Genomic DNA, 27,627 nt, shown 5'->3' with positions numbered 1-27,627 from the left:
GAGCCAAGACGCGAATGCGCCGACTGTTTGTTTGATGACAGGAGATATTTCGTCTTGTCCTCATTCACCTCCAGACCCATTCGCTTCGCCTCCTTATCCATGCGGGAAAAAGCAGAACAAACGGCGCGGTTGTTGCTTCCGATGATATCAATATCATCGGCGTACGCCAGGAGCTGTACACTCTTGTAGAAGATTGTACCTTCTCGGTTTAGCTCTGCAGCTCTTATAATTTTTTCCAGCATCAGGTTAAAGAAGTCGCACGATAGTGAGTCACCTTGTCTGAAACCTCGTTTGGTATCGAACGGCTCGGAGAGGTCCTTCCCAATCATGACGGAGCTTTTGGTGTTGCTCAACGTCAATTTACACAGCCGTATTAGTTTTGCGGGGATACCAAATTCAGACATCGCGGCGTAAAGGCAACTCCTTTTCGTGCTGTCGAAAGCAGCTTTAAAATCGACAAAAAGGTGGTGTGTGTCGATCCTCTTTTCTCGGGTCTTTTCCAAGATTTGGCGCATGGTGAATATCTGGTCAGTTGTCGATTTTCCAGGTCTAAAGCCACACTGATAAGGTCCAATCAGTTTGTTGACGGTGGGCTTTAGTCTTTCACACAATACGCTCGATAGAACCTTGTATGCGATATTTAGGAGGCTGATCCCACGGTAATTGGCGCAGATTGTGGGATCTCCCTTTTTATGGATTGGGCAGAGCACACTGAGATTCCAATCGTCAGGCATGCTTTCTTCCGACCATATTCTGCAAAGAAGCTGATGCATGCACCTTATCAGTTCTTCGCCGCCGTATTTGAATAGTTCTGCCGGTAATCTATCGGCCCCCGCTGCTTTGTTGTTCTTCAAGCGGGTAATTGCTATTCGAATTTCTTCATGGTCGGGTAATGGAACATCTGTTCCATCGTCATCGATTGGGGGATCGGGTTCGCCATCTCCTGGTGTTGTACTCTCACTGCCATTCAGCAGGTCGGAGAAGTGTTCCCTCCATAATCCCAGTATGCCCTGGACATCAGTTACCAGATTACCACCTTGGTCTCTACATGAGGATGCTCCGGTCTTGAAACCTTCGTTAAGTCGCTTCATTTTTTCATAAAATTTTCGAGCATTCCCTCTGTCTGCCAGCTTCTCAAGCTCTTCGTACTCACGCATTTCGGCCTCTTTCTTTTTTTGTCTGCAAATGCGTCTCGCTTCCCTCTTCAGCTCTCGGTATCTATCCCATCCCGCACGTGTTGTGGTCGTTTGCAATGTTGCGAGGTAGGCAGTCTGTTTTCTCTCCGCTGCGAGACGGCACTCCTCATCGTACCAGCTTGTTTTTTGTCGTTGCCGGAAACCAATTGTTTCGGCTGCAGCGGTACGCAGTGAGTTTGAGATGCCGTTCCACAGTTCCCTTATACCGAGATGCTGATGAGTGCTCTCAGAGAGCAGGAGTGCAAGTCGAGTAGAGTATTTCGTGGCTGTCTGTTGCGATTGCAGCTTTTCGACGTCGAACCTTCCTTGTGTTTGTTGACGGGCATTCTTTGCTGCACAGAGGCGGGTGCGTATCTTCGCTGCGACCAGATAATGGTCCGAGTCTATATTTGGTCCTCGGAGCGTACGCACGTCTAAAACACAGGAGACATGTCTTCCGTCTATCACAACGTAATCGATTTGGTTCCGCGTGTTTCGATCAGGAGACAGCCAAGTAGCTTGATGTATTTTCTTATGCTGGAATCTGGTACTACAGACGACCATATTTCGGGCCCCAGCGAAATCGATCAGCCTCAGGCCGTTTGGCGATGTTTCGTCATGGAGGCTGAATTTTCCGACTGTTGTGCCAAAGACACCTTCTTTACCCACCCTGGCGTTAAAATCACCAAGCACGACTTTTACATCGTGGCGGGGGCAGCGCTCATAGGTGCGTTCTAGGCGCTCATAGAAAGCATCTTTGGTCACATCGTCCTTCTCTTCCGTTGGGGCGTGGGCGCAAATCAGCGATATGTTGAAGAACCTCGCTTTGATGCGGATTGTGGCTAGACGTTCATCCACCGGGGTGAATGCCAGGACTCTGCGACGGAGTCTCTCTCCCACCACAAATCCAACACCAAATTTGCGCTCCTTTATATGGCCGCTGTAGTAGATGTCACAAGGACCCACCTTCTTCCGTCCTTGTCCCGTCCATCGCACTTCTTGGATGGCGGTGATGTCAGCCTTGAGTCGTATGAGGACATCAACCAGCTGGGCAGAAGCACCTTCCCAATTAAGGGTCCGGACATTCCAGGTGCATGCCCTTATATCATTATCCTTAAAACGTTTGCAGGGGTCGTCATCAAAAGGGGGGTGTCTCATCCGAGGCTTTCGTAGATTTTTCATTGGGGGGTGTTTTTATGTGGTGGGTCCCAAACCCTACGCACAACCGCATAAGCGGGCTTCGCCTTCTCACTTTAGCTCGCCTTCAAACGGATGTCTGTTGGCTACCCAGAGGATACTTGGTCTAAAACCGGAAGTCGTGAGCTGCTTGAACCATGTGGAGAAGAATCGTTTCTGGCCACTCCCAAGTGAGTGACAATCAAAAACTTTCCTCACTTGCGTGAACTTCTACACATGATCCCATCCTTCAGTCATGTTTAAATTATTCTTATCAAGCTTTTCCTATCGCAAAAGGCAGGTCTAAAACTGGCCATGAGTGTTTTCTATAGCGTTGAACAGCCTTAATATCTACCTATTGAAACTTAATCCGTGTTCTTAACCCGTTCATGTCCAATGTTGCCTATATATATTCATTCAGTAGGCGTTCTCCGCAGAGTGAAATTGGCAGAAATCATTTCGCCACAAAAGTTATACAAAAGTGGTTATACAAAATGTGTTCAAAAACATAAAAATAATTGTTTTATTTTAGAAGAAAGTGAACTATATTAATAAGAGAGTTATTTAAAAAAACATTTCATGAGAAAAATGTTTATTTTATTTATAATAATTTAATTTGTACCTATAAACAACATCATGTAACTAATAAACCAGGATATATAGGACTTTGAAATTTTTAACACTTCATATTTGAGTAAAGACTAATATATAGTATATCTGTACTAAAAATAATGTTAGCTCCGCCCATTTCAATTCGGGCATGAGAGGGTTAAGCTAAGCTTCGTAAGCGTGTTCCTCTCATGGTGTTGAGAAGGTTGACATTACTGATGGGCGAAATCGGACCATTGTCATCAACCAGATTTTATGGAGAAATTTCTCTGGAGTGCCGCTAGAAATGGATAATAATCAAACCCTCCACCAAAACAAAGGTTATTTTGAAAACCACTGAACATGTGTTTACTCACTAACGAAAAACACAAGAAGCACTAAATTGTACAAGAGAGATGATATAGTAATTCCTTACATCTTTTAAATCAGTTCTAAGCTTTTATAACTACTCACTACTTAATCATACCTTAAACATATTCGTGTGGCACGAATCAATACCTATTGAATAAAATTAGTTCGCCTCAGTTAAAAACTTTAAATGTCTATAAACGGAATTCATTGAATATATTTGAGGAAGACTCTCGATAGTGCCCATATACATTATATACACAATATATAAGACAAACTTAATACAGAAGCTGCATGCTAAAACATTAAAATATGCAAATGTAAATACATTTTGTATTAAACAAATGCCACAATTGGCACATTCATGGGCAATCACAGCCAAGTGTCGCTCATACGACCTGTCGTACGCGTATTTTCTGCGGTTAAATTGTGTCAACATACTCACACACATGTATGTGTATGTATGCATTGTACGAGTATTTGCCACAACACACACGCTGAGTAATATGCAAATATTTGAAGCGTTTTGCTTTTAGCTCATGTGGGCGATGACAAATATTTATAAGCGTGCACATACTCGTATACACTTATACACACAAACATTTACATATGCCATTGAGTGCAAATAAATATTAAAGCGCCTTCAACGCAACAACTAACTGTATTGCATTTAGCTTTTTGGCGTTCATAGCAGCTAAATTGGGTTTTAACAAAATTTTTTTGGAATTTCAGGTGAGCGTTTGTGCTACTTGCTTACGAGCTAAAATTTTGCTTCGATTTTTCCATATTAAATAATTAAAATCTTCCAGCGCAATTTGTATGCAAAACACGCTTTATCGACATATGCGCTTTTTGCTGTAAATACTCGGGAAACGCGTGTGTATTTGTAATTTCTTGCGGTTCACCAACTTCCACATCGTCAGCGCACATTCGCTTACATTTGTTTAAATTTACCTTTTCAACTCATTTATTTTGCACTCAAACGCATTTGCATACGAATGTGTTTGCCTAAAGACTTACGGGAGTAGCACATACACAGCGCACACGCACCACATTTCGCTGTGGCAAACGCTGCTTTGGCGTTTGTTATCAATACGCGCTGAATTATTACGCCTGCATATCTAAACTTATCTTAATATTTTTAGCTGAAACCATAGAGGCTCATTAAGCGTCGCTCAAAGTGATTTTAGAAGGTCTTATGCACTCACATTTGACAAGGTGGGTGTAAGAAGTCTTAAAATCAGTAAGTGCGTGGAATATTTGTATACCCATTGTTGGTTTTGTGGTATTACTGTATTTCTCTTTTAAAGAATATGTACATATGACTATAACAAAAACCCCAAATAATAATCGCATGTTTCTTTAAGTGGACCACTTGAGATATATGCATTTTCGAAATTCCACGAGCAAGCAAGTACCCTTCAACAATTGAGATATCGTGATTAAATTAATCAATGAATCATTGTTTTGTTGTTTAAAATTAACACTTTATCTCAATGACATATCAAATGTTATCTTTTTTATTTTCTGTCCAAAGATGTGGCGTCATTGTTTGTTATGACGGAATTATTCTTAATTTTTGGTGTTTAAATTATAAAAATATAAATAGTGCTGTTAAAGGATAAGTGCTTTAAAATATTGGACGTCTTCGTACCACAATTGTCTAATCAATTGCCAAAATATTTACTAGCGAATGAAAATTCGAGTAAAATTCGATATAACAGAATATGTGAATGCAACACTAAAGTAACATAACACTTGCATTTTTTTTAAGTAGCTGTCCAAAATTATAATTTTTAACGAAAATTATTTATTAAAAAACTAAAGAATAATTAAAATATAATTATTTATAGAAGACGTAAGACATGGACGAAACCAAATATATGTATCTCGAATATGAGATTATTGGGCTATTTCAAACAGTATTTTACAATATCGTTTTTCCTATTCTGAATCGAAATATTACTTTATTTTTAGTTCCAAACTCCCAATTAATTGTTTCGTTATCGGATTCAATGTGGTAGCCTGCTCTCTGGCCGAAATATCATGTAAAGCACCAAATAATTTTGTCAATGTTTCTAGTTCCAATTTTTTTGTGCCCATTCTAAAATGTCTAGTGATTTCTTTAAATTGTAGATTTATACTGTCGCTACAAAGTTGCTAAAGAGAGTATTATAGCTTCACATAACGGTTGTTTGTGTCACCTAGAAATAAAAGAAATATAAGGTTATATATACCAAAATGATCAGGATGACAAATAGATTTGAAATGCGGATGTCTGTCCGTCCGTCTGTCAGTGCAAGCGATAACTTGAGTTAAAATTGAGATATCTTAATGAAATTTGGAACACATGTTCCTTGCACCTTGAGGAGGTTGGTATTGAAAATGAACGAAGTCGGATCACTGCCACGCCCACAAAATGTTGAAAATCGAAAACACAAGTGTAATAACTAAGCCATAAATTAAGTTATCAAACTAAAATTGTGTACAAAGGATCACACTTTGATGTAATTTTTTTTGGGAAAGTGGGCGTGGCCCCACTCCCAAATGGGGTTTTTGTATATATCTCACAAACCAATAAAGCTATATGAACCAAACTTTCTGCAGTCATTTTCCTTATGTACCCCACCACACACAATTAAAATAGTTGAAATCGGATAATAACCATGCCCACCTCCTATACAAAGGTTAGGTTGCAAATTGCTGAAAGTGCCTTAAGTCACTAACGAAAACGTGAGAAACACTAAATTTTACAGTAGAAATAGCAGAAAGAAGCTGCACTCAGATTATTTTACAAAATGGAGAATGGTTCGTGGCGTCGTCCACTTCTGGATCAAAAACCATATGTCAGAAACTACTCGACCGATTTTAATGAAATTCAGTACACAATATTTTCTTTACACCCTAAAACAAGAAAAATGGGTGAAATCGGTTCACAACAACGCCTACTTCCCATATAACTCAATTCTGTACTCCATCAGATTTCAACACTTTATAATATATAGTGTACCTTGGTATTCCCTCTGCCCTCATATACTATATATAATGATTTTCGTTTTCTATTGGACTATATTTATTTATATATAAGTCAAGTTGTGTGTTATCTTAATACACCTATATCAACAAATTGCGAGAGTATTAAATGTTTGGTTGCACTCGAACTTAGTCCTTCCTTACTTGTTGGAATTAATTTTTGGATGTAATCTGTGCATCTATATCTGTTAGCTCTATTTTCGGTAAACAGATCGAAATATAGTTAGCAAGCCAATTAAAAATTAGCACACTCTCAGTGTACACAGTGTATTCTATTATAGATATCCAACGTAGGATCAGTTATCAGGTATCTCAACCCGATTTATTTGTATCAATTTCCATTGAGAGCGCTTTAATTTTACGACTCTACACAACGCCTAATATATTTATGTATAAATATTGGTATTTATCCGAACAAACTTATGAGATTTTTGCAAAGAAACAGGCCACTGAGATTTCCGTCATAATGAAAATGAAAAAAAATATATTATGTAATGTATTCCCTAATATGCTAAAGTAAAAACAACCACGTATAAATGTAAAAACAACCCTGGGGGAAAATGTCTTTGTGCGAGATTGGTTCTGATATTAAGATTCGTGGGATTTCTCATACTAAAATCATGTGAAACTAATGTTTTGGTCCTCAGAGAATCTTAACTGTTCTAAATAAGTACATTGTAGTTATAGTTAAATATTTTCATTTGAAAGAAAAATCCCAAAAATGCTAAGTACCCATTCCATGTAAATTCTTCAATTTCCTTTCATTCCTGGTTTTCAACCAGACACATTTTCCGACAGGGTATTCATGTACGTATGTACTCATCACATGGGAATTTTGTACCATGTTAAATATGTCGACAAGCCTCTCTTGATATTTGCTTTTCGTTGCCTTTTTTGTCGCTTCATTTCTGGCAACTTATAAAATTTCAAAATAATGAGCTCTTGTTGTGTTGCTTGGAACTACTTGTCGTTTAATTAGTTAAACATATACCTCATGCATTATATGTATGACATATGTATTTATTTACTCGTATTCACTTTCTACATATGTATATGTTATATGTCATATGTACTATGTGCAGGGAGAGAAGAAAAGGAAATAAATGAATGGCCCAAATTTTTTTTATGTGTATATAATTGGTTTATCGCTGATACTCGAAAACACATCATTCTAGAATAAAGTTAAAGGGAGATTAAAGCCAACATTTCGTCGAGTATTTCAAGCGAATATTTTATACATACTGAGCTATTTAAAATTAGTTGGAAAAGTCAGGTTAAATAAAGAAACCGGCATTGGTCGACTTTCGAGAACTCATCTGTTCCTCAAACATATAATATCCCTTATTAATCTGACGCAATTTAGACCAAATTAGTTGTCAAATTATCACTTTCCTCACTCTTAGCCAGAAAGAAATTTGTGAAAGAGACATAAAATCACCAAATGGAACAACTCAAAACCGCCAACCGTGGTGCCACATAAGTGATTTCCCAAAACGCTGCTTTAACTACCGCACCGGAAGTCTTTCAATGCATGTGAGCTATGAAAGCCATGTGATTTTTCTCTTTTGACCATTCATAAGCCTTTTGTATGCTCAGGCAACAACCAATATGCACTTGCAAATTAAAGCTAACAGCCAGTCAGCCTGAATCTGAACGATGCACCACCGCCACTCGCCCTCAGTTGGGGATTTGTGGCTGCGGCAGGATTTGCAATTCAACGCTATTCTTGACGGCAAGTGAGAGAGTGTGTTAATGAAACACATGACCGAAACACATGTGTAGGCTCATGTTTACAGCGGCTGGTTGGTTGCCCATTTTTTGTATTCACCGTAAATGCCTCCCTCCTCCTTTTTTTACTAGGTCTCTTCCTATTTGCTGCTCTGCAGTCAAAATTTGCGCATTTCTGCTATTCTCTTTGTGCCTAAATAGGTCCTCATGGACGGCATGTGCTCGTAGCCTTTGTGCAGATTCTTCGTTTTCATTACTTTGTTCTATGGCAACCGGCTGTTTTGTGATATTTTCTGTTTCTGTTTCACTTACTACCCCTTTTTTGTGATGCCATTTGAAAAGGTTCTTTTGCTTGGACGAGTAATAATGTCGAAAGTGAAAATGCGCAGACAGTTGAAGTAGCGCATTTGAGAAGCGGTATTTGTTTAATAAATTCAAGAGAATAATAATTATACTTAAACAGAAATTATATTGAGAAGCATACATTATATTATAAATTTATTTACTCAAGTTACAATAGTAGATACAATGAGAAGAGAATTACCTGATATTCATGTTTTGCACACGGATTATTTCATGAAATAGAAAGTTAATAGCGTTGATAACATGAAAATCCATACGTACCTAGAAATAAATACGAAATTTATTATTTCACAATAATTTGCTTCAGAGATAATGTAATAAATGGTTCAAAGTAATTCGTTCGAGAACATTCTCATAACAGGTCTTTCTTAAATTGAAACAAGTAAGGAAGGCCTTAGATCGGGTGTAACTGAACATTTTATACTCTCGCCATTTATTTATTTAACTTGATTTATATTATATAATACACAATTTGACCCACATATTCGTCATATATATTGTATAAAGTCCATTGAAAGTTGGAAACCATAATATTAGGTTAGAAGCACCGAGGTCCTCATGTTCGATATATGGGGCCTTGAAAACCTATGGTCCGATTTCGGCGATTTTTAAAATGGGGCTGCCACACTACAAATTTGTAAAAAAGGTGTAAGTGTAGCTTCCATCTGCCATTTCTTATGTGAAATTTAGTGTTTCTGGCGTTTGTCGTTAGTGAGTTAACCCACTTTTAGTAGTTTGTAACATAACCTTTGTATGGGAGGTAGGCGTGGTTATAATCCGATTTTCTCCATTTTTGGACTGTTTAAGGTAGTACCTAAAAGAAACGACTCCAGAAACTTTCCTTGATATAGCTTTAGTAGTTTGCGAGATATGTACAAAAAACTTAGTAGGGGGCGGGGCCACGCCCACTTCCCCAAAAAAATTACATCCAAATATGCCCCTTCATAGTGCGATCCTTCATACCAAATTTTATTTCCATAGCTTTATTTATGGCTTAGTTATGGCACTTTATGTGTTTTCGGTTTTCGCCATTTTGTGGGCGTGCCAGTGGTCCGATTCCGCCCATCTTCGAACTTAACCTTCTTATGGTGCCAAGGAACACGTGTTCCAAGTTTCATCAAGATATCTCAATTTTTACTCAAGTTACAGCTTGCACGGACGGACGGACAGACAGACATCCGGATTTGAACTCCACTCTTCACCCTGATCATTTTGATATATATAACCCTACATCTAACTCGTTTAGTTTTAGGACTTACAACCTACCGTTATGTGGACAAAACTATAATAGTCTCGTAGCAACTTTATTGCGAGAGTATAAAATTCTATCTTTGAATATATGAGAAGAAACTGTATTATAAGATTTCATTTCATTAATCTAGTTAAAAAATATATCACCCAAATTCCCGTTATTTTTTTAACACATCGTGTATATATAGGTCTGTTTATATTCAAACGATTAATGGATACAGGATTAAACTAGAAAATGTCTTAGAACCGGTGTTTCAAATTTCCAAAGGACAGGAAGAAAGGAGTATGCGATACCCCTTATGGTAGTAACAACTAGTCAGTCATTAGTAAGAGGTTGAGGGTTTTTCAGTCAAGTTAAACCTATCCGTCAAAATTCTACATCATCTTACAACCTGAGCAACTCTCATATTTTGGGATAAACTCAATATTCCCACCGTTAATTGGACAAGAAAGAAAATATGATATTGTTGATGAATATCAGATTTTGAGCCCCAAATAAGCAGAGACGACCCGTTTAATTATATTATGTGGCTTCATTTCAAATTTGTATGATGAAACTTCAATAAGCAGATCTGTTAAATTGGTTTCAGATATGATATAGGAGAACCGAACGGTTCAATAATACACTTTTTACGTTAGACGTCTTAAAAATGAAACTGCTGAGTTGAAAGGCAGCAGAATCTAAAAGCTCCCAAACATATTAAAAATTTTAATGATCATCATTAAAATGTTATCTCTTGCAAAGCCTGTGCTCATGTGCAGAAAATACAAAACACTTGCATACATTTACATTTATATGTAACAGGGTGGTCCGTATACGAGTAATACTAAATAAACCAAAAATTAAGTATTTCTATGTTGTTCGAATGGACGAAAGTGCTCCAGCTCTGAAAGTGTTCGATGCAGTACCCGCTGGTGGAGGAAGCCGAGGAAGATGGAAGGTGGATGAGGACCTGACTTCACTTGGTATGACCAATTGGCGCCAAGAGCTTTCGACATGTTTCATAATCTGCTGACAGATCATATAAGTTGATATTTTCAATTGATAAATCTTCAAAGGATGGAGGAAATTATGTAATCGTATAATTTTTCGAAACTTTCGAGATTTTCGAGATTCCAAAGCGTGAAGCCATACAAAAGTAGGATATGGAATTTCCGTTAATATTTTGATTTAAGTACAGGTGGTATTCCCCAAAATATTATAAAATGAAATAAATATCATATGAACCACCCTTTATGAATATGTACATATACATACATATACATATGCATATTAAGCCTTTCCTTAACAGCATCACACAAATCACTGTAAATGACTAACGGTATAAAATGTATCATAAGTACATGCTCATTTGTGACACGCTTTGCAATTAATGAACATACTTAAATACACGCACATACACACACTCGCGCACACTTACACATAAACAAATCGCTATTACAATCAATAATTGTACGCCAAGAGCAATTAAACGAGCTTAATAGGCTTAATTATGAAAAAGTGTAATGCGTCGCGGAAATTTCGCTGCCAATTCTTGTTCATTGAGAGGAGACACAGTGGCAGCTGATGAAGCAATAAATACCCACACACATACAAACATAAATATATATGTGTATGTCTGAGTTGAATTTCGCGCTCACGCCGTTGTGCGTTGCCATCCGTCCGTCCGCCAGCCATCGTCGACTCACATAAATGCTCCCCGTTGCAATGACGATGCCGAAGGATGTACAAAATTAATCATTAATATTAATAACTTTGCCGGGAAATGTCGAACACTCAGTTCAGTCAGGGGACATATTTAAAAGTGAAATAAATGAGTTCCTGAAGATGGCGCCAACTTATGTAAACTCCACAGCATCGGAGGGAGGGTTGAGTGGTTGAGTTTATTGTTGTTATATGGAAACAGCTACTTGGGCATTAAAATTTTTTCGCGTTATTAAATATTGATGCATATTCGATCGCAGCTATGTGTATAGCAAGGAGTTAAATAAAAGTTTTACTGTTAATTTTTCCACTGAAAATATGAAAAGTGCTAATTATGATCGATAATTATTAAATTTTAAAACTTTACTGTCTGTGATGGTGAAATTATGGCTAACGACACTGTAATGAACTGTGATGCGACTCAGGCACTTCTCTTGTTATTATTATGACGCTATTAACGATTAAGTATATTTACGTCGAGCTCTGCACAAAAAGAGAAGGCTCGACTTTTTGCTACTCTTGCTGCACTCTTAAGCCCCTCAAGAATCATAGTACTTTTGAACTGCATGAAAATGCCAATGGTTCTCGCCGACCTTTGATAATGTTAAAGGGAAGCTGGATGTTCATCTTGGACCATAATCTGAAGTTATAGAATAAAATCCCAATTAAAGAAAATTATTAAAACACTTTACTGTTTGCAAGAAACCATACCTAGATTGTTTAAGACCCATTTAAGTTGAAGTTTTATTGCAAGAGGGTGAGTCTCTGCTACCTTCTGTAGAACTATCATAACTGGGAACAGATTATCAAGTTTTGGAATTATGATTTAGTTATATGGTGTGTTCCATACCACACTTAACATTTGAAGATTATAGAAGTTCTACGAGTATCTTCTAGAATGTCGATTTTAATAGATATAATAGACGATAATCTGGAAGATATACCGTTAGTGAAACCACATCATATTTTCAAATTCGCGTCAAGCACAGGCATCCTAAAGGATGACCACTTCTCATTGACTACATGACGGCACTCCATCCAACCAAACTCGGTCTATGTGTGGCTCATTGGCCCACCAGATTAACTTAACCTAACCTAACCTCACCTATATAAACTCGGATCATCGGTACTCATCCTTATTTAGTCAGGAATAACTTATAATAGATTCGGGTCATCAGAACTCACCCTTACCTAGTCAGGATTTATGGTATTACAAGCCATATGTTTTAGATAGTCTAAATGTGATAATATATTTGAGAATAAAATGCAAATAGATTATCCTCAGTCGAAGCTGTACAAAATCAGAGAGTTTTCAGTACGCAAAGTGTCAAGAATCGGTGACAGAGTCATGTTAACTCTATTTCATGTATATTCGAGAAGTTCCAGTACTTGAAGGTTCTTCACTCTCAAGACATGGCCTTAGATTAGTTCCGCGGTCACATCTTTTAATGTATTTAATGAACTCTGGGGACTATCACATTTGAAGAGACTTTACCATCACTTGCCTTAAACTATAGGTTAAGATCGTAAAATTATCTAAGTACTCATACGAAATACAACGATTGCCTCAAAACTACCTTTAACCAGTAAATACATATACATATATTAACACCAAGCAAATTTAACTGCATTTCTGGAAGACCGAGGAATGAAAATGAAAACATAACAAAGGAATGATGCAAAACAAAAAAATATACAAATGAAACGGTATTAAAAACTTCAAGGGCAAAAAATTTCCATTTAAAAATAATAATTGTTATAAAACTTCCACAACGAATGAGGGGAGAATGAAAAGTTGCTCAACAAAAGCGAAAAAAAAATCCGTGGAAAAGTACTATCTGCGTTGCAATTTTCTTTTCTCATGCGTCATGCAACATTAATTAGCCGGCTTTCGCACATTGTGCAATGGCTGAGCGCCACGAATATGCCATGTAAGGAGGAGTAAAGGTGAAACGCGGCAGAGTAATCTACAGACATACCTACAAGTTATTAGAGTGATATGAGTATAAGAAGGCATAACAACGCGATGTTTGATTCTAGAAACCTTCACTAAAAATACAACCTAATTCACTTTCCTTCGCTAAAGCCAAAGAAAACTGTGCAGATCATCTGGATCCATAATCAAAACAAGTTTAGTTGGAAAGATCTACACATAACCGGGGACTAATGTAACTCATATTGGAGACACAGCAATCGTTAACAGTATACGACAAAGAGAACCTTTAGTTCGGAGGAAGCAGCCCTAACTCAGACATAAATTTCGATAGTAAAGGCCTAAAGCCTGATTACATATCGTGTCCATATAAACACCTTATCTATTTTCTTAAAACTCATCTTGGAAAGTTCTTCCCACGAGGAGTTTCTCGTTATTCTATATCCCACTGAGTCACGACAGTTGATCTGCTTAAAGCATACCTTTCAGTACGTTCCAAATACGTCCAAAGCGGTAGCTGTCTACTAAACCACGAGTCGTCAGCTGCACTGTTTCACATGTTCAACATTCCCATGTAGTCCTCATTAACTCGCTGCACTTACGTGACCCCACAACACGTACATAAAGCTAAGTTCGAAGTCAATATTTTTCACATAAACTCGTCGGACACATTTCATTCGCAAACTCCGAACATTCGCCGATTTCGGCACGCCAATGTAGTTTGACTTTTGACGGATTCACTGCTGACAAATTTCTATTTGACATTATTGTTGTTATTTACAGTTGTTTAGTGCGTACTTTGTATTTGGCTGGCACTAGCATGCGATGTCTGTCATTCAGCTTCCAGCAGCGCTTTTTCGTCTCTCTCAAAGGACCTGCGTTGCTTTTAGTCTTTCATCATGTCCATGGGATGTGCAAGTTCACCACAATGATTCCCGTTACAACTACAGTTATTGCTATTTACTCTGCCCGTACAAGTTGTTCTTGCTACTTGCTGTGTTGCTGTTATTGTTGCAAGTGCTGCACATTTGTCGTGCGTCCAATGTTGCCAATCAACAAAATCAACCTCAATTTGTCACAATTTCCCAATGCAACACAACACATTGTTGTTATTGTGAATGTATTTGCCGACATTTGGCTTCGTTCACAGAAAATGTATGTAGTCCAAGAGATGTTACATACAGTTCTGCTATTCAAAGGAGGCTATGAAAAGAAAATAAACAGCTGGCTTTGCACTCTGAACTTGCAAAAATTGAGTTTCGAAGTATTGTTCGGATAATATGGATGAATTTAAAGCAGATATTTGTAGAAGAGTTCATATTTCTGTAGTCATGTCTTGTTATATCTATGTAGCATATCTATTACTACCTTACAGGGTTGATTTTCAAATAGAATTTCCCGATTCTCTTTGTTGCTTCTTATTCTTAATTTATTCCAGTTCTGAACCCGACCAGGCCAGCACAAGAAACTTTGCCAGATATCTTGGCGTGTTTCCACTAACTGACAGCTACTTCATCATCAACTCCTTATTCCTATTCATAGCCTCGTCATCGACTCGCATATATTCTGGAATCTCTGCACATATAATTTTTAGTAGATCCATGAAATCTGTGAGGAGTCTATTATCTGTTATTATCAGATCAGATATCAGATCAGATATTGTCAGTATTTTGACATCGGCGCAAAAATTACAAGAACTGAGATATTGAGTAAAATAACTTCAATAAATACCTCCGAACACATGGTTGATAGTTCCAATTACAAAATGTCCAAATATATGAGATTGTTAAAGACTTTAAACTTTTACCTAATCTATATGTATGTATATGAGGAAATGAGACTTATCGTATATGTATGACTAACTCACTTGGAACAGCTGTGACAGCATTAAATAAATATGAAATCTTTGGAGAAACAGCCTCGTAAAAAGATTTATGACTTTTGAGTTTTTTGTTTTATTTTTTGTTGCATTTTACATTTCTTAACAATGTCAAAGTAGACTAGAAAATGCTATGTAAATATGAAAGCTAAAAAGTAACAAAAAATTAGGAAATAAGAGATGTTAAAGACAGCCACACATACATCCGTATATATGTACATATAAAAGGAAATATATTTTGGATAACGAGTCTTGGATCTTAAGAATACAAACCTACTGATGAGATATACATATATAAATGTAGACATCCACATGTTTAAACAATTGCTGAGCGTATTATGCAAATGAGATGTTAAAGTAAATGTGACAAGAGACTACAGCGCAGAAAGCAAATGTCGTTTATGACCAACTCGTCGTAGGTGATTTAAGTTATTTGTGTAAATGTATTTGACTCTTAATGTATGCAGTTTTTTGTTTTGAAACCATATCCCTACCTTAAGCTTTTTATCTACTGAAACATAAAAAAAACTTAATGGTTAGAGGTAATTTGAAACAAGTTTATTCAAGTGGTTATGGGATAATAATCAAATAACAAAATGTATAACATAAAGAGAAGAAATTTTGGTCCAAATAGTACTTTCCCTTTCTGATAAATACAGGTTCTGACTGTTTAACGCTAAAGAAAATTACCTTGTCTGGGAGATGGTGAAATGAAAATACTTCGATACTTTCTTCTTGGCTTTTCTTCTTCAGTGAGGCTACGGTTTAAAAGGTAGCTGTATGCTTTCAACCAGTAAAAATTATTTACCTTCGCTCATTTGTGAAGAAGATCAAGATTATAGCGCTTTGATAGCTATCTATCATTCTAGGAATTATGACATCGCAAATTTCATCAAGTCTCTCTTTGAGAGAGTATATTACTTAAGGGGTTACATGGGTTTCGTGGATTCAAAAAATCTTTTTCTTTGTGCTTTGCTTATAAATTTCAACAACAACTCAAGAATATTGTCCTAAATCAACTCAAGTCGATCCGAATAATACTTTCGCAGATACAGCTTTTGGAAGGTGTGCGCTCCAAGTCAGGTATTATTGTTACTCAAAACTTTAAACGCGATTTCTCGGAACCTTGTTTTCAAAGTCGATTGTCAAATGTTCTCGAAAACTACTACTACTATTCGAGATAAAATTTACTCGTGATTGAACAAAGGATTTTTATTTTTTCAATTACAACTATTTAAAAAGAAAACAAAATTAGACCGAAATTTTTATTTTTTTGGAAAAATGTTGGCCTAAATTCCAGTTTTTAGTTTTTTTGACTTTCCTTCGTTCAAGCACGATTTTATGGTCTTCCCTAAAACACTTATTTTTGTTTTTTATACTCTCGCAACAAAGTTGCTACGAGAGTATTATAGTTTTGTCCACATAACGGTTGGTTGTAAGTCATAAAACTAAACGAGTTAGATATAGGGTTATACATATCAAAATGATCAGGGTGACGAGACGAGCCAAAATCCGAATGTCTGTCTGTCCGTCCGTCCGTCCGTCCGCCCGTGCAAGCTGTAACTTGAGTAAAAATTGAGATATCTTAATGAAACTTGGAACACGTGTTCCTTGGCACCATAAGAAGGTTAAGTTCGACAATGGGCGTAATCGGACCACTGCCACGCCCACAAAATGGCGAAAACCGAAAACACTTAAAGTGCCATAACTAAGCTATAAATAAAGTGGATTTTGGGAAAGTGGGCGTGGCCCCGCCCTCTACTAAGTTTTTTATACATATCTCGCAAACCAATAGAGCTATATAAACCAAACTTTCGGCAGTCGTTTTTTTTTAGCCACTTCCTAATACAGTCCAAAAATGAAAGAAATCGGATCATAACCACGTCCACCTCCCATACAAAAGTTAGGTTGAAAATTACTAAAAGTGGGTTAACTCAGTAACGAAAAACGTCAGAAACACTAAATTTCACATAGATTTTTTTACAAAATGGAAAATGGGCGTGGCACCGCCCACTTATGGGTCAAAAACCATATCTCAGGAACTACTCGACCGATTTCAATGAAACTTGGTTTGTTATAGTTTCTTTACATCCCAATGATATTTTGTGAAAATAGGCCAAATCGCTTCACAACTACGCCTACTTCCTATATACCAGAATTTTAGATGATCTGAATCGTTTACTTTGCAATATATAAAGTAAGCACTAGTTTACGATGCAGAACTTTGCACAAATACTATGTTTATAGTGTGGCAGTCCCATTCTAAAAATCACCGAAATCGGACCTCAAGGCCCCATATATCGAACATGAGGACCTCGGTACTTCTAACCTAATATTATGGTTTCCAACTTTCAATGGATTTTATACAATATATATGACGAATATGAGGGTCAAATTGTGTATTATATAATATAAATAAAGTTAAATAAATAAATTGCGAGAGTATAAAATGATCGGTTACACCCGAACTTAGCCCTTCCTTACTTGTTTTTTTATAATTTTGGATGATCCTGTCGGGTGTTATGCTGACAATGCGGGCGCACCTTTTTTCCGAGGGGTCACCGGAAATGACGTCACAATGGCAGAGTTTTAATTTAACAATTTTTTTCAGAAATTTTTTTTAGAAATAAATAATTTTTCATATAGAAAAAAATATTGAAAATAGGCCTTGTTTTAACCGACATGTTACATGGGTTTTACCCTTTAACAAAGCGTGGCAGGATGGTTCGATACCAGAAATGACTGATATCGTTCTAGTATATCTTCCAATAGCACTAGCGTTGAATATTTTACTTTCTAGTAGACATCGCAAAATGAAATCCGCTCTTATTGTAGACGGATACTTTTAAAATTTCAGCTGAATAGACAGAAGATAGTTTCAAAAATGTTGGGTCATATCCATCAACGAAACTTGGGTCCACTGGTACACACCAAAGACAATGTAATAGATGAAACGCTGAACTTCACTCCTCGAACTTGCTTCGAAAAAATATAAGATCTTTTAGGCGAAAAAGGTGATGGGCACCGTTTTTTTGGAATCCATTAGATCTGAAATAAAGTGACTACCTGGAGAAAGGTGTTCGGGCTATATTCTGCCTAATTATTTAACCGAATTGCAGGATATACAGAAAGGAAAACACAAATGCTTTTGCATCCAATGTACCTTGAAATCTCAATAAACTTTTTTTTTCAGTTTACGAAATTAGCAATCCCTGATACAAATGCATCGACCTATACGAAGACTATCTTTGGGCAATAAATCGCCAAAATATATGTTTTCCGCTGTGGCCTATTTTAATACTTCCTGTTTATTAAAAATTCTTTTCTCTCGCGTTTTTTTAACCCACAGCAAGTGCTGCAACCAATTCATCTTCATAATTTTTTCCATTAGTCTAAGCACCAGTTACGCTGGGAAATCACTTAACTTTAATGGAGTCAAATTTGCACGACTAATTCACAGCGATTTTATTTAATCTTTAATCAGTTCGCTTCCGCATGCCAAAACACTGGACTGCTGTGGCAGGATAAGGCGTGTAATATGGCTTTGGCTGTTGTTAACACGCATACAATTGCAAATACAATGTTCAACAACAAAAGCGAACAATTGAAGTAGCAACAACAAAAAACTGGAAATACTGTCATTAATATAAATTTGTCGCGAGGAAAGCCATAAATTAATATTGGAAAGCAAAAATAATAATGGGTCAACGGAAAATACACACACATACATGGGTGGAGGGTATAAAAATAACGGTTTAATTCACACAAGTGCAAGCATACTCATTGTACAGTTATTTGTAAGTATTACAACGGTACTAATGGGTGCAATGTTTTGGCTTTTGTTTTGCCGCAATTAACTGTGAGTAGCTGCATTAGAAAATGTTGGTAATTATATTGAACAATGGCCAGCCGTGTTAGTGAACGCAACATGCACCACAACAAAACCCCCACAACAACATCACACATACACATTTGCATTCACTCGCTGTCTGTGTTGGCAACAGCTGCTGTATTCCATCGCTCGCCACCGTTCATTGTTCTGCTGTTAATTTATTAGCGTGTATGGGTGTTTGAGCGCTCCTGTGTGTGTGTTGTGTGTGTTGTATAATTGTGGGCTACTAATTGGCAGCTGTTTTTAATAATGATAATTACAGATTTCATTCTATTTGCACAGATAAACCAGCTTCGTGTGGTCGATAACTCAGTGTTGCGGCGCGAAAAAAATTAAATTTGCAGGTGTGCGTGCGGGATTGAAATTTCCACAAAATTACTAAATTACCTGGTCAGACAATAGCGCTGATTACAGTTAGCTGCTTTGCATGCAATACAAAATGTTGGAATACTCTGCAGAGTTAATGAGCCATGATCAATGCATCAGTTTAACATCGAAATTGTGACGCATTTGAAACATATATATGCAGTCCAAGTTGCATTATAAATTAATTTAAAATTGAATTTCGAGCATTGAAATAATGATTTATTTATTTAGATCGTGTTCTTATAGCACAAAGCGATATCTATCATAAATTCATCTGGAAAATACTTTTTCGGAAGGAGGTCTCCCTGCCATCAGGGATAATTTTATCATTTGCCATTCATTTTTATCCGGCGAATGACTTTCATTATTTGAAGACAAGGTCGTACGTGACCCAGTCTTTCGAATAGGATAAGTATAAAAGGGGTTCGAAGCCCAAATCGACCAATTTGGCTCTTACCAAAGGATAAAGGATTTGTCTGCCACAAATGGGTAATTTATTTCTGCAATTCAGTGTTGAATCGGCTTAGCAGAGCCTTTTTCCGACCGTTTTATACTTCTCCAGGTGAGTCACACCTTGCGAATTCGGGACAACGATAGACGGATATGGCATTTTCAGTGATTTTTGGAAGTGGATGAATTCCACTATTTCGCCATTTTCCAGTTTTTTATGGTGTACCAGTCGATCTATGTTTGATCAACGGTCACGAAAGGTCCGGAAACAATTTGGGATTGCTTCTGAAAATTAATTAAAAACCAATAATAACAACGATTTAAAAAAAATACTCTCATTCCAAAGATATTTCCCTAAAATAAGCACTAATTCAATATTGAATTTGAAGAACTATTTGAAATAATAAGCATTCCAGCTGTTACAATATTGCATCTTCAAACTTCCTATTTTATTTCATAAGCATGGTATACAATGTGGAGCCTAACCTCGACTTTGCGCATAAGCAGCTGTAGCTTATAAGATCTGGCAGCTCTGAATTACCGGCTGTCTTGAGTATTAGGTTTGGTACTTAAATTCAAAATAAGTGCGACCTGTCAAGGGATTCTAAATGACTTCCGGTATATAATCTCGAAAACCAACACTGTTTTTTAAATTGATCTGACCTGGGCGTTTTACTATGTTTACCTTATGAGTATGGGGTCACTGAATCCGAATCCGAGGTTCAGATCAGGGTTTTGACATATCTCCAAAAACAAGATAACAATATAATAAACACTGTCCTTTAAAATTTTCAGATTCGCTTCAAACTCGTTACACCGGGGTTTTCGGGTCCCCGCTTACGAAACCGATGTCGGTTTTTTTTTTCAAAATTCAAAATGGCGAAAGATTTTTTGAAAAATTCAGCGGTCTCGCTTGAAACTTGTTACCCGGTGATTTTCGGGGTCGCGGATTACAAATTCGACGTTCAAAAAAAGAATTCATCTCAGACTCACTTCTTTTGAGTGGACTAAACTTAACTAACATCCTCAACACACTTCAAGCACAAATGCTATAAATTTCACGGAAATAAAAATTCAATTGAACAAAATATGTTTAAATAGATTTATAGTATACCGATACGACGGCGCTCTACTTTAGTTTCCACAAAAACAAAAATGTACGATTTCAATGCCACTTTTGACTTGCAACGGCTAAATGCGCACTAACTGCACGCTATATACATATATAAATATATGTATATATGTATGGGTGTGTATGTGTGTTTGTAGTTCTTCACAATTACGTGCTTCATTAGCTCGCAATTTCCGCCATTACCGAAATGCTTTGGCGGCAAGGCAGGAACTTAATTTACTCGTGAAAATAAAAACGCCAATTTACTACTTCGCAGCGCTAATAAATCCAGCCAACTAAGCTAGTCATATAAACCAACTAGCGCTGTGCCACTTACACAATCACTCACACACACATTCCGCTGGTTATAAATATTTGAGTTACGTTTGCCTGGAGTGCCACCTCCCCCCCCAAAACGCCAATCATTGTTTGCCAGTCATTAAATGCGAATTGAACTTCCATTTTTCATTTAAGCGGCAAATTGCCGGCAATAACAAAAACAACAACCCAAATATGCCATACATATAGACATGAATAGAGCTAACTAGTGAGCAGCTTATTTGTACGGTTTTTGTTGTTTTCGAGTAGCTATCGAAAGATTTAATCGTTTGCGGCTTATTTATGTCGATTTGAAAATCATTTTTTACAACGAGAACGCACACATAAATAAGGCTTCGAGTGCACGCCCGTTTACATAACATAAGTATGTGTGAGAGTGTATGAGGGAAGTGTATTTTGAGAGAAATTGAAATTGATACCCATTCAGTTCAAGTGAATGCTGAGTAATTCGTAGAATTTTTTTGCCATCATACTTTTTCGAGTGAGCGTAGTAATCAACAATACAAAAATAAATTAAATCATTGAAAATTTTGAGATTTTCGTGGAACAAATTTTGCTCTCTTGTCTTTTACAATTTCATTGAGGCGCCAATTCTAGGAACCAAAGATTAATACTCAACTTAGTCCAGATTTAACAATGTTGATTTATCTTAAGTTAGGTTGGGTAGAAGACCAGGTTTGTCGCATATTTTCGAAATTAAACGATTATACTTCTGGAACAACTCAGATCTTGGAACACTTGAAGCACTGGGCGCACCCAAAAATTACTTTATATTAGTATTTACAGTGGGCCGATCAATAGGCCGATCAATAGGCTGGTAAGAAAGTTAGAATTAAATAGTATCGCAGGTGCTTCTTATGCCACTGACCTCTAAGAACCCACTTGGAAAATCTATGTGTTATAGAATCGACAGAATGTAGGGGCTTGTCCGGGAGATAATGACAAGAATATATGAATCCAATATTGTCCTTGCTGAGAAAGGATACCTTCCACGACTATTTAAAAATAATTGAGTAACTAAGATAGAATAAAAAAAAAGTTTCATAAAATCGACGGGGTTGTTAGTTGGCACTTTATTTGCTTAGTTGTAGGCACTGTCGATGTGCGCTCCCTTTTAAACGAATCAACCAACTGACCGGCCTTTGGAAGGTGTGCGCTCCAAGTCAGGTATTATTGTTACTCGAAACTTTAAACGCGTTTTTCTCGGAACCGTGTTTTCAAAGACGGTTGTCAAATTTTCTCGAAAACAACTCAACCGATCTTGATGAAATTTTTGGTCTTGGTTTATGGTCTTACCTAAAAAACTTATTTTTGTTTTTTCATTTTGGATGATCCTGTCAGGAGTTATGCTGACAATGCGGATGCACCTTTTTGGAGGAGTTTTAATTTTTTTGAAAATTTCTGAAATTTTCTTTAAATATGTATCTATAAGACAGAAAAAAGTTTGAATTAAATTCATATTTTTTTACATAGAAAAAAAATATTGACTATAGACCATTTTTTACCCGAAAAAACTCATGTAACCCCTTAATACAAACATTTTTCTCAGTTTTGAAACATTTTGTAAGTTTCTTTTTTTTCTTGCGTCATCTTCCATTTGATATACACGACTCTATCATGATATTTAAGCAAACGGTTATGTTTCCTAAAGTCTTCCGTATGGCATTCGATCACATCGGAGGCTATGAGGAATGAGGCTCCATATTGTCGAAATTTTAAACTCTGTTCTCAGAGAGATGGAATTAGAGCAGAGTCGCGATTCTGATAGTAGAAAATATTTAAAAATTACTTAGCAAAAATTCTGACTGGTTAAGCTGTGACTCCGAAACCTATTCAGGTCACTTATCGAGTTTCGAACAAGAGTTGATGCACGAATGTATTCGATGATTTTTTAATTTTTGAGATATTCAAGTCGTTTTAACATCAGTACATGTATCTAATATGTATGTTTTTGGTTTCTGAACTGTAAGCAGTATAGCTATCACAAATATATACAATTAAGAAATGCCATTCTGCACTAAACGAACAAAGACTTCCCTTTCCGGCGGCCCTAATGAATTTCAATTACTTTTCGTAGCCATTAAAAACGAATTCTTGTACATACAAGAAGACAAGCATTCAATCTAACAATAAAGCAATAACCTATTTAAAAATGTTGTGCCCAACTCCCAATTGCTTTGGAAGCGCAGAGTGTCTTTAAGAATGTACTTAACAAATAAACCTGCAGACATATGTACTCACATCGCCAAAATGTCAAACAACACGCTAAACTACAACTTATCACCATTATTGTCATAATAAAATCACCTGTCTTTGACAACAAACGCGCCAACTACACACCCCCTCTGCACCGCAGCAGACGCTTCGAACAACATTTACGCGCTTTGTTTAAGTAGCTTTCAAGGCGCCAACAGTTTGTCCGTTCGCATTACGATTGGAATCGCCCTAAGCGTTAACATTATTTGTAAGCTACTTAAATTGCCACATTTAGAAAGCAGCAAAGCACACGAAATACAACAAACAGAGATACAACAAAAATGTGCTGGTGGCTAAGACATTGGCCGCAAGGTGTTTTGAAAAGCAGCATCGGCGTTTGCGGACTGTGTGTGGGGTAAACATGAAAGTTGAAAAACTTTTGTTTAACTTGCGTGGGTGGCCACTTAGCAGCGGAGTGTGGAGCGGGCTGTGTGACCCCAACCACCTATTTGTATCAATACGAGACAATAAAGACACTCGTGTATGGGAACGCATAGCGGTTTTTTATCTAACACATTTATTATCTCCCCCTCATTGCTCCGCTTACTACTCGCAATGAGCGCGCACGCACTAACTAAAGATTCGTCATTGGACGGTAAGCTACATAACGCATTGTACCTATAAGTATGTGCTGTTCGATTCGCCGCATTTCCAAAGTCTCTTTGTGTCTATTATTTGTGTGTAGTTTCTCTCCAACTCGCCGACTACTTTCTTCTGCTGTTAGTCATTATACTTTAATGTGTGTCTTTTCACTTTTTTTGAGGCTTACCGCTTTCATTCTTATCTACTACCTGTTGGCCACCTTCTTGTACTTCACGTGCCTCTATCTGCTAGACTACCTCCCTCACCATATTTTATTGTTCCGTCTCCTCCTCGAAATTAAGCCTCTTTGCTTTGCTGTTAATATGACAGTCTGTTTGTGCGCTCGTTTTATGTTCTGCTTCGTATCTTCTTCTGTTAGTCTTACAATTATTTGTTACTCGTATTTTCATCATTCCCGCTTGCTTCTCAACTTGTTAGCACAGTTAGTCACCAAAAAACTTGCGTTTGTTCGCTGGTTTGTGTGCGCCTTATTGTGACATTTCAATTTAGATGCTTATCAATCAGCAAAACAAGCTTTGCCAGCGTGAAAGCCCAACGGATACAAGCGAAAAATATTCATTTATACTATATAGTATAAGTACCTACCGCTATATACATGGTTAGACATAAATGCCACTTTGCCGGCAATTGTGTGTACTAGATACGCGCATTTAGATTGCTTGCATAATATATATGTATCTCTGCAGCACTCTTCCGCTTCCTCTATCCCTCTCACTTGTAATAATACTACTTTCCTGCTGTATCCTTTCTGACGAGCAGCCTTTGTTGACAACTTCAAAGCGGATATTAATGAGCAGCGCGCACAATACGCTTACTGTACACACGAAGTGTTGCGAGGTCTTTGTTATTCACTGCCATTGCATGGCTAGCGCAAATAGGTTAGCATAACAAATTAAAGTTTCATATTTCTTGCTGCCGCGTCAAGCGACAAATAAATTAGCCAACAAATAAATTTATTTCGGTAACATTTTTAATGAAAATTTGTAAAAAATGTTTTTATAAATGCAAATAACTTACAAATAATTCTTCAAACGAGTAATCCTCCCTACTTGATGTCATCGAACGCCTAAAGTCGCTTAGCGTTCCTTTTGATATTCAAATATTTTTCGCTGTTGGAGAAAAGCGGATTTTCTTTTGACAAAATTCAACTGAAGAGTGAGTGCATAGAAGTGCCTAAGGCGTCTAGTGTGGGGTCAAAGTAAAATAAATAATATTGCTAGTTATGAAAGTTCTAGGACTAAGTTGCAAATCATTATCATAAAAAACTTTCGGGTGCAAAATAATTGTGTTCATATATGTATAGAAGTGTGTATATGTTGAAGTGGTTCAAAGCCTTGGGCAAATTTTACTTATATTCAGCAAACCTTGTAAAAAGCGGAAATGATCAGCAAACAAAAAAATCGCAAAATTTCATCATTGAATTTAGGCTGCTTAACTTGGTTGGGATCTCAACATGATTATGACTAGAACAGTACTGGATCTAATATCGATATCGAAAGGCATATGTCAAAGCAGAGAGCCAAATGATTTCACTTATCTGCAAATTAAGCTTCTTTATGGAGGCATATTTCGATATCATCTACCGGGATAAATCACATCTTAAATTCAATAAAAGGATTCAACATTAAAACAATTACAGAATACCATGAATATGAAAACCAGTAGAAGGATTTATGGATTCCCTGTTCGACTGTAAGGAAGATTACATGGCAACCCCAAAACCATAATCGTTGAAGGTCATTTCAAACGTGAGCTAGTCAGGGTTTTTAAATAAAACAAAAACGGTTTGGGATATCATTGAAATCCTTTATTCATATGAAAGTAGATTCGATGCCACTATGTATGGAAATCGATTTCTCTTGCATAGACACCATGGGCACGCTTGAAGAAGTTCAGACGCTGAACCTAATCTTAGACGGTTTTCAAGCATAAATCGGCCGATACTACTGCAATTTCACGTTCGATATTCGTACGAATTTCATCAATAGACGCTGGCTTGTTGGCATAGACCAAAGACTTGACGTAGCCGCATAGGAAATTGTCTAACGGCTCGGCTGCTCGACCGAGTCGGCCAATTTCGACTGGACCATTTCGTGAGATATTAATTTCACCAAACTTGGTTTTCAATAAATCGATTGTGGCATTCGCGGTATGGCTTGTGGCGCCGTCTTGTTAGAGTCATATATTGTCCAAATCCATAGTATCCAATTCGGCCCAAATATATAGGTTATCATTGAGCGGTAATCCGAATCATTTTCAAGTTGTTGCTCAGCCCAATTCACGAAAATACGACGATTCTGGTGGTCAAGCGGCTCCAGGACTTGCGTCAATTTGATCTTGTAAGGATGTAGACCAAGATCTTTTCGTAAAACTAGTCACAACGACATTACAGAGATGTCCAACGCTTAAGAACGACGCGTGTGAGACTGATTTCTTCCGCAATTGATGCTCTAGCGGCAGCAATATTCTCGACAATACGGACACTTGTTTGTCTCACTGGCACAGGAACATTTTGTACTGTACCTGTGGGTTCAAAATTGTCTACTAGACGCACAATTGTTCAACGGACAAGACGATTATGACGACCATAAATTGGACGTAGCGTTCTAAAAGTTGAGGCCCCTGATTCCGACTTTCGGTAGTAAATTTTAATATTGTCTTCTTATATATCTTTCCGTGATGAAATAACAAACCTTACTGCAGAGAAATGTCAAAAGAGCGGGGAAAAATATGGCCCCGTTTGCTGTCCCTACCGATCTACTTTTGTAGTATCCGACAAACCGTTTATAGTCCACATAGTTTATAAGGAGAGTTCTATTCTCTCGACTATGTAGAATAGCAGAGAGCAACGCAACATTCCAGTGCTAATTAAAAAGATCATCTCCAAGCCAATTGGTAATAAACGAAGCCCACTAATTAGCACTTGATTCGAAGAACTCATGAAAGACACTAGAAGTGACCCACCCATTACTTTGGATCCTAATGTTTATTTCTTATCACGCTATCAGGTCTCTTAATTAGACTTCCTCACTTAATTTAGTTAGTTTTGTTATAATTATCTTCTTCCAGCATAAAAACACAACTTAATTATATACAGCTATATCTATATTCCAACTCACTCCTCTCGAGCATTCAACTTTCGGACTCCACAGCTTTGTCGTGCGACAAATAAACAACTCCCTAGGAGGAAATAAAAACTGTTGAAACACGAATTCCGCGGCTAAGCAATAAAATATTTTGTTAATGCGACATATAAAATAACAAGCGGCTATCAATTTCCGTAAGACAGCCAACTGGGTATAATATAACACATGCATACCAACAATGTATCACATAACAGGGACATTCATTTATTTTAATGAGATCATAAAGTTATGTCAGCCAATAAATTGTGAACAACAGCAAAAGCA

General features: G+C 37.1%; 1 long non-coding RNA gene across 1 annotated transcript in view; it reads right to left on the bottom strand.

Moving 5' to 3' along the window:
* Window positions 1-8,566: 8,566 nt before the first annotated feature.
* The window catches only part of LOC128921308 (uncharacterized), a 36,773-nt gene continuing 17,712 nt past the window's right edge, over window positions 8,567-27,627 (bottom strand). The window contains exon 3 of the long non-coding RNA XR_008470758.1: window positions 8,567-8,693. This is a non-coding gene — a long non-coding RNA (uncharacterized LOC128921308). The remainder of the gene's footprint in view (window positions 8,694-27,627) is intronic.

The sequence above is a fragment of the Zeugodacus cucurbitae genome, chromosome 4 (genome assembly GCF_028554725.1).
Source record: "Zeugodacus cucurbitae isolate PBARC_wt_2022May chromosome 4, idZeuCucr1.2, whole genome shotgun sequence".
Classification (NCBI taxonomy): domain Eukaryota; kingdom Metazoa; phylum Arthropoda; class Insecta; order Diptera; family Tephritidae; genus Zeugodacus; species Zeugodacus cucurbitae.
This window is presented reverse-complemented; position numbering and strand designations above follow the sequence as displayed.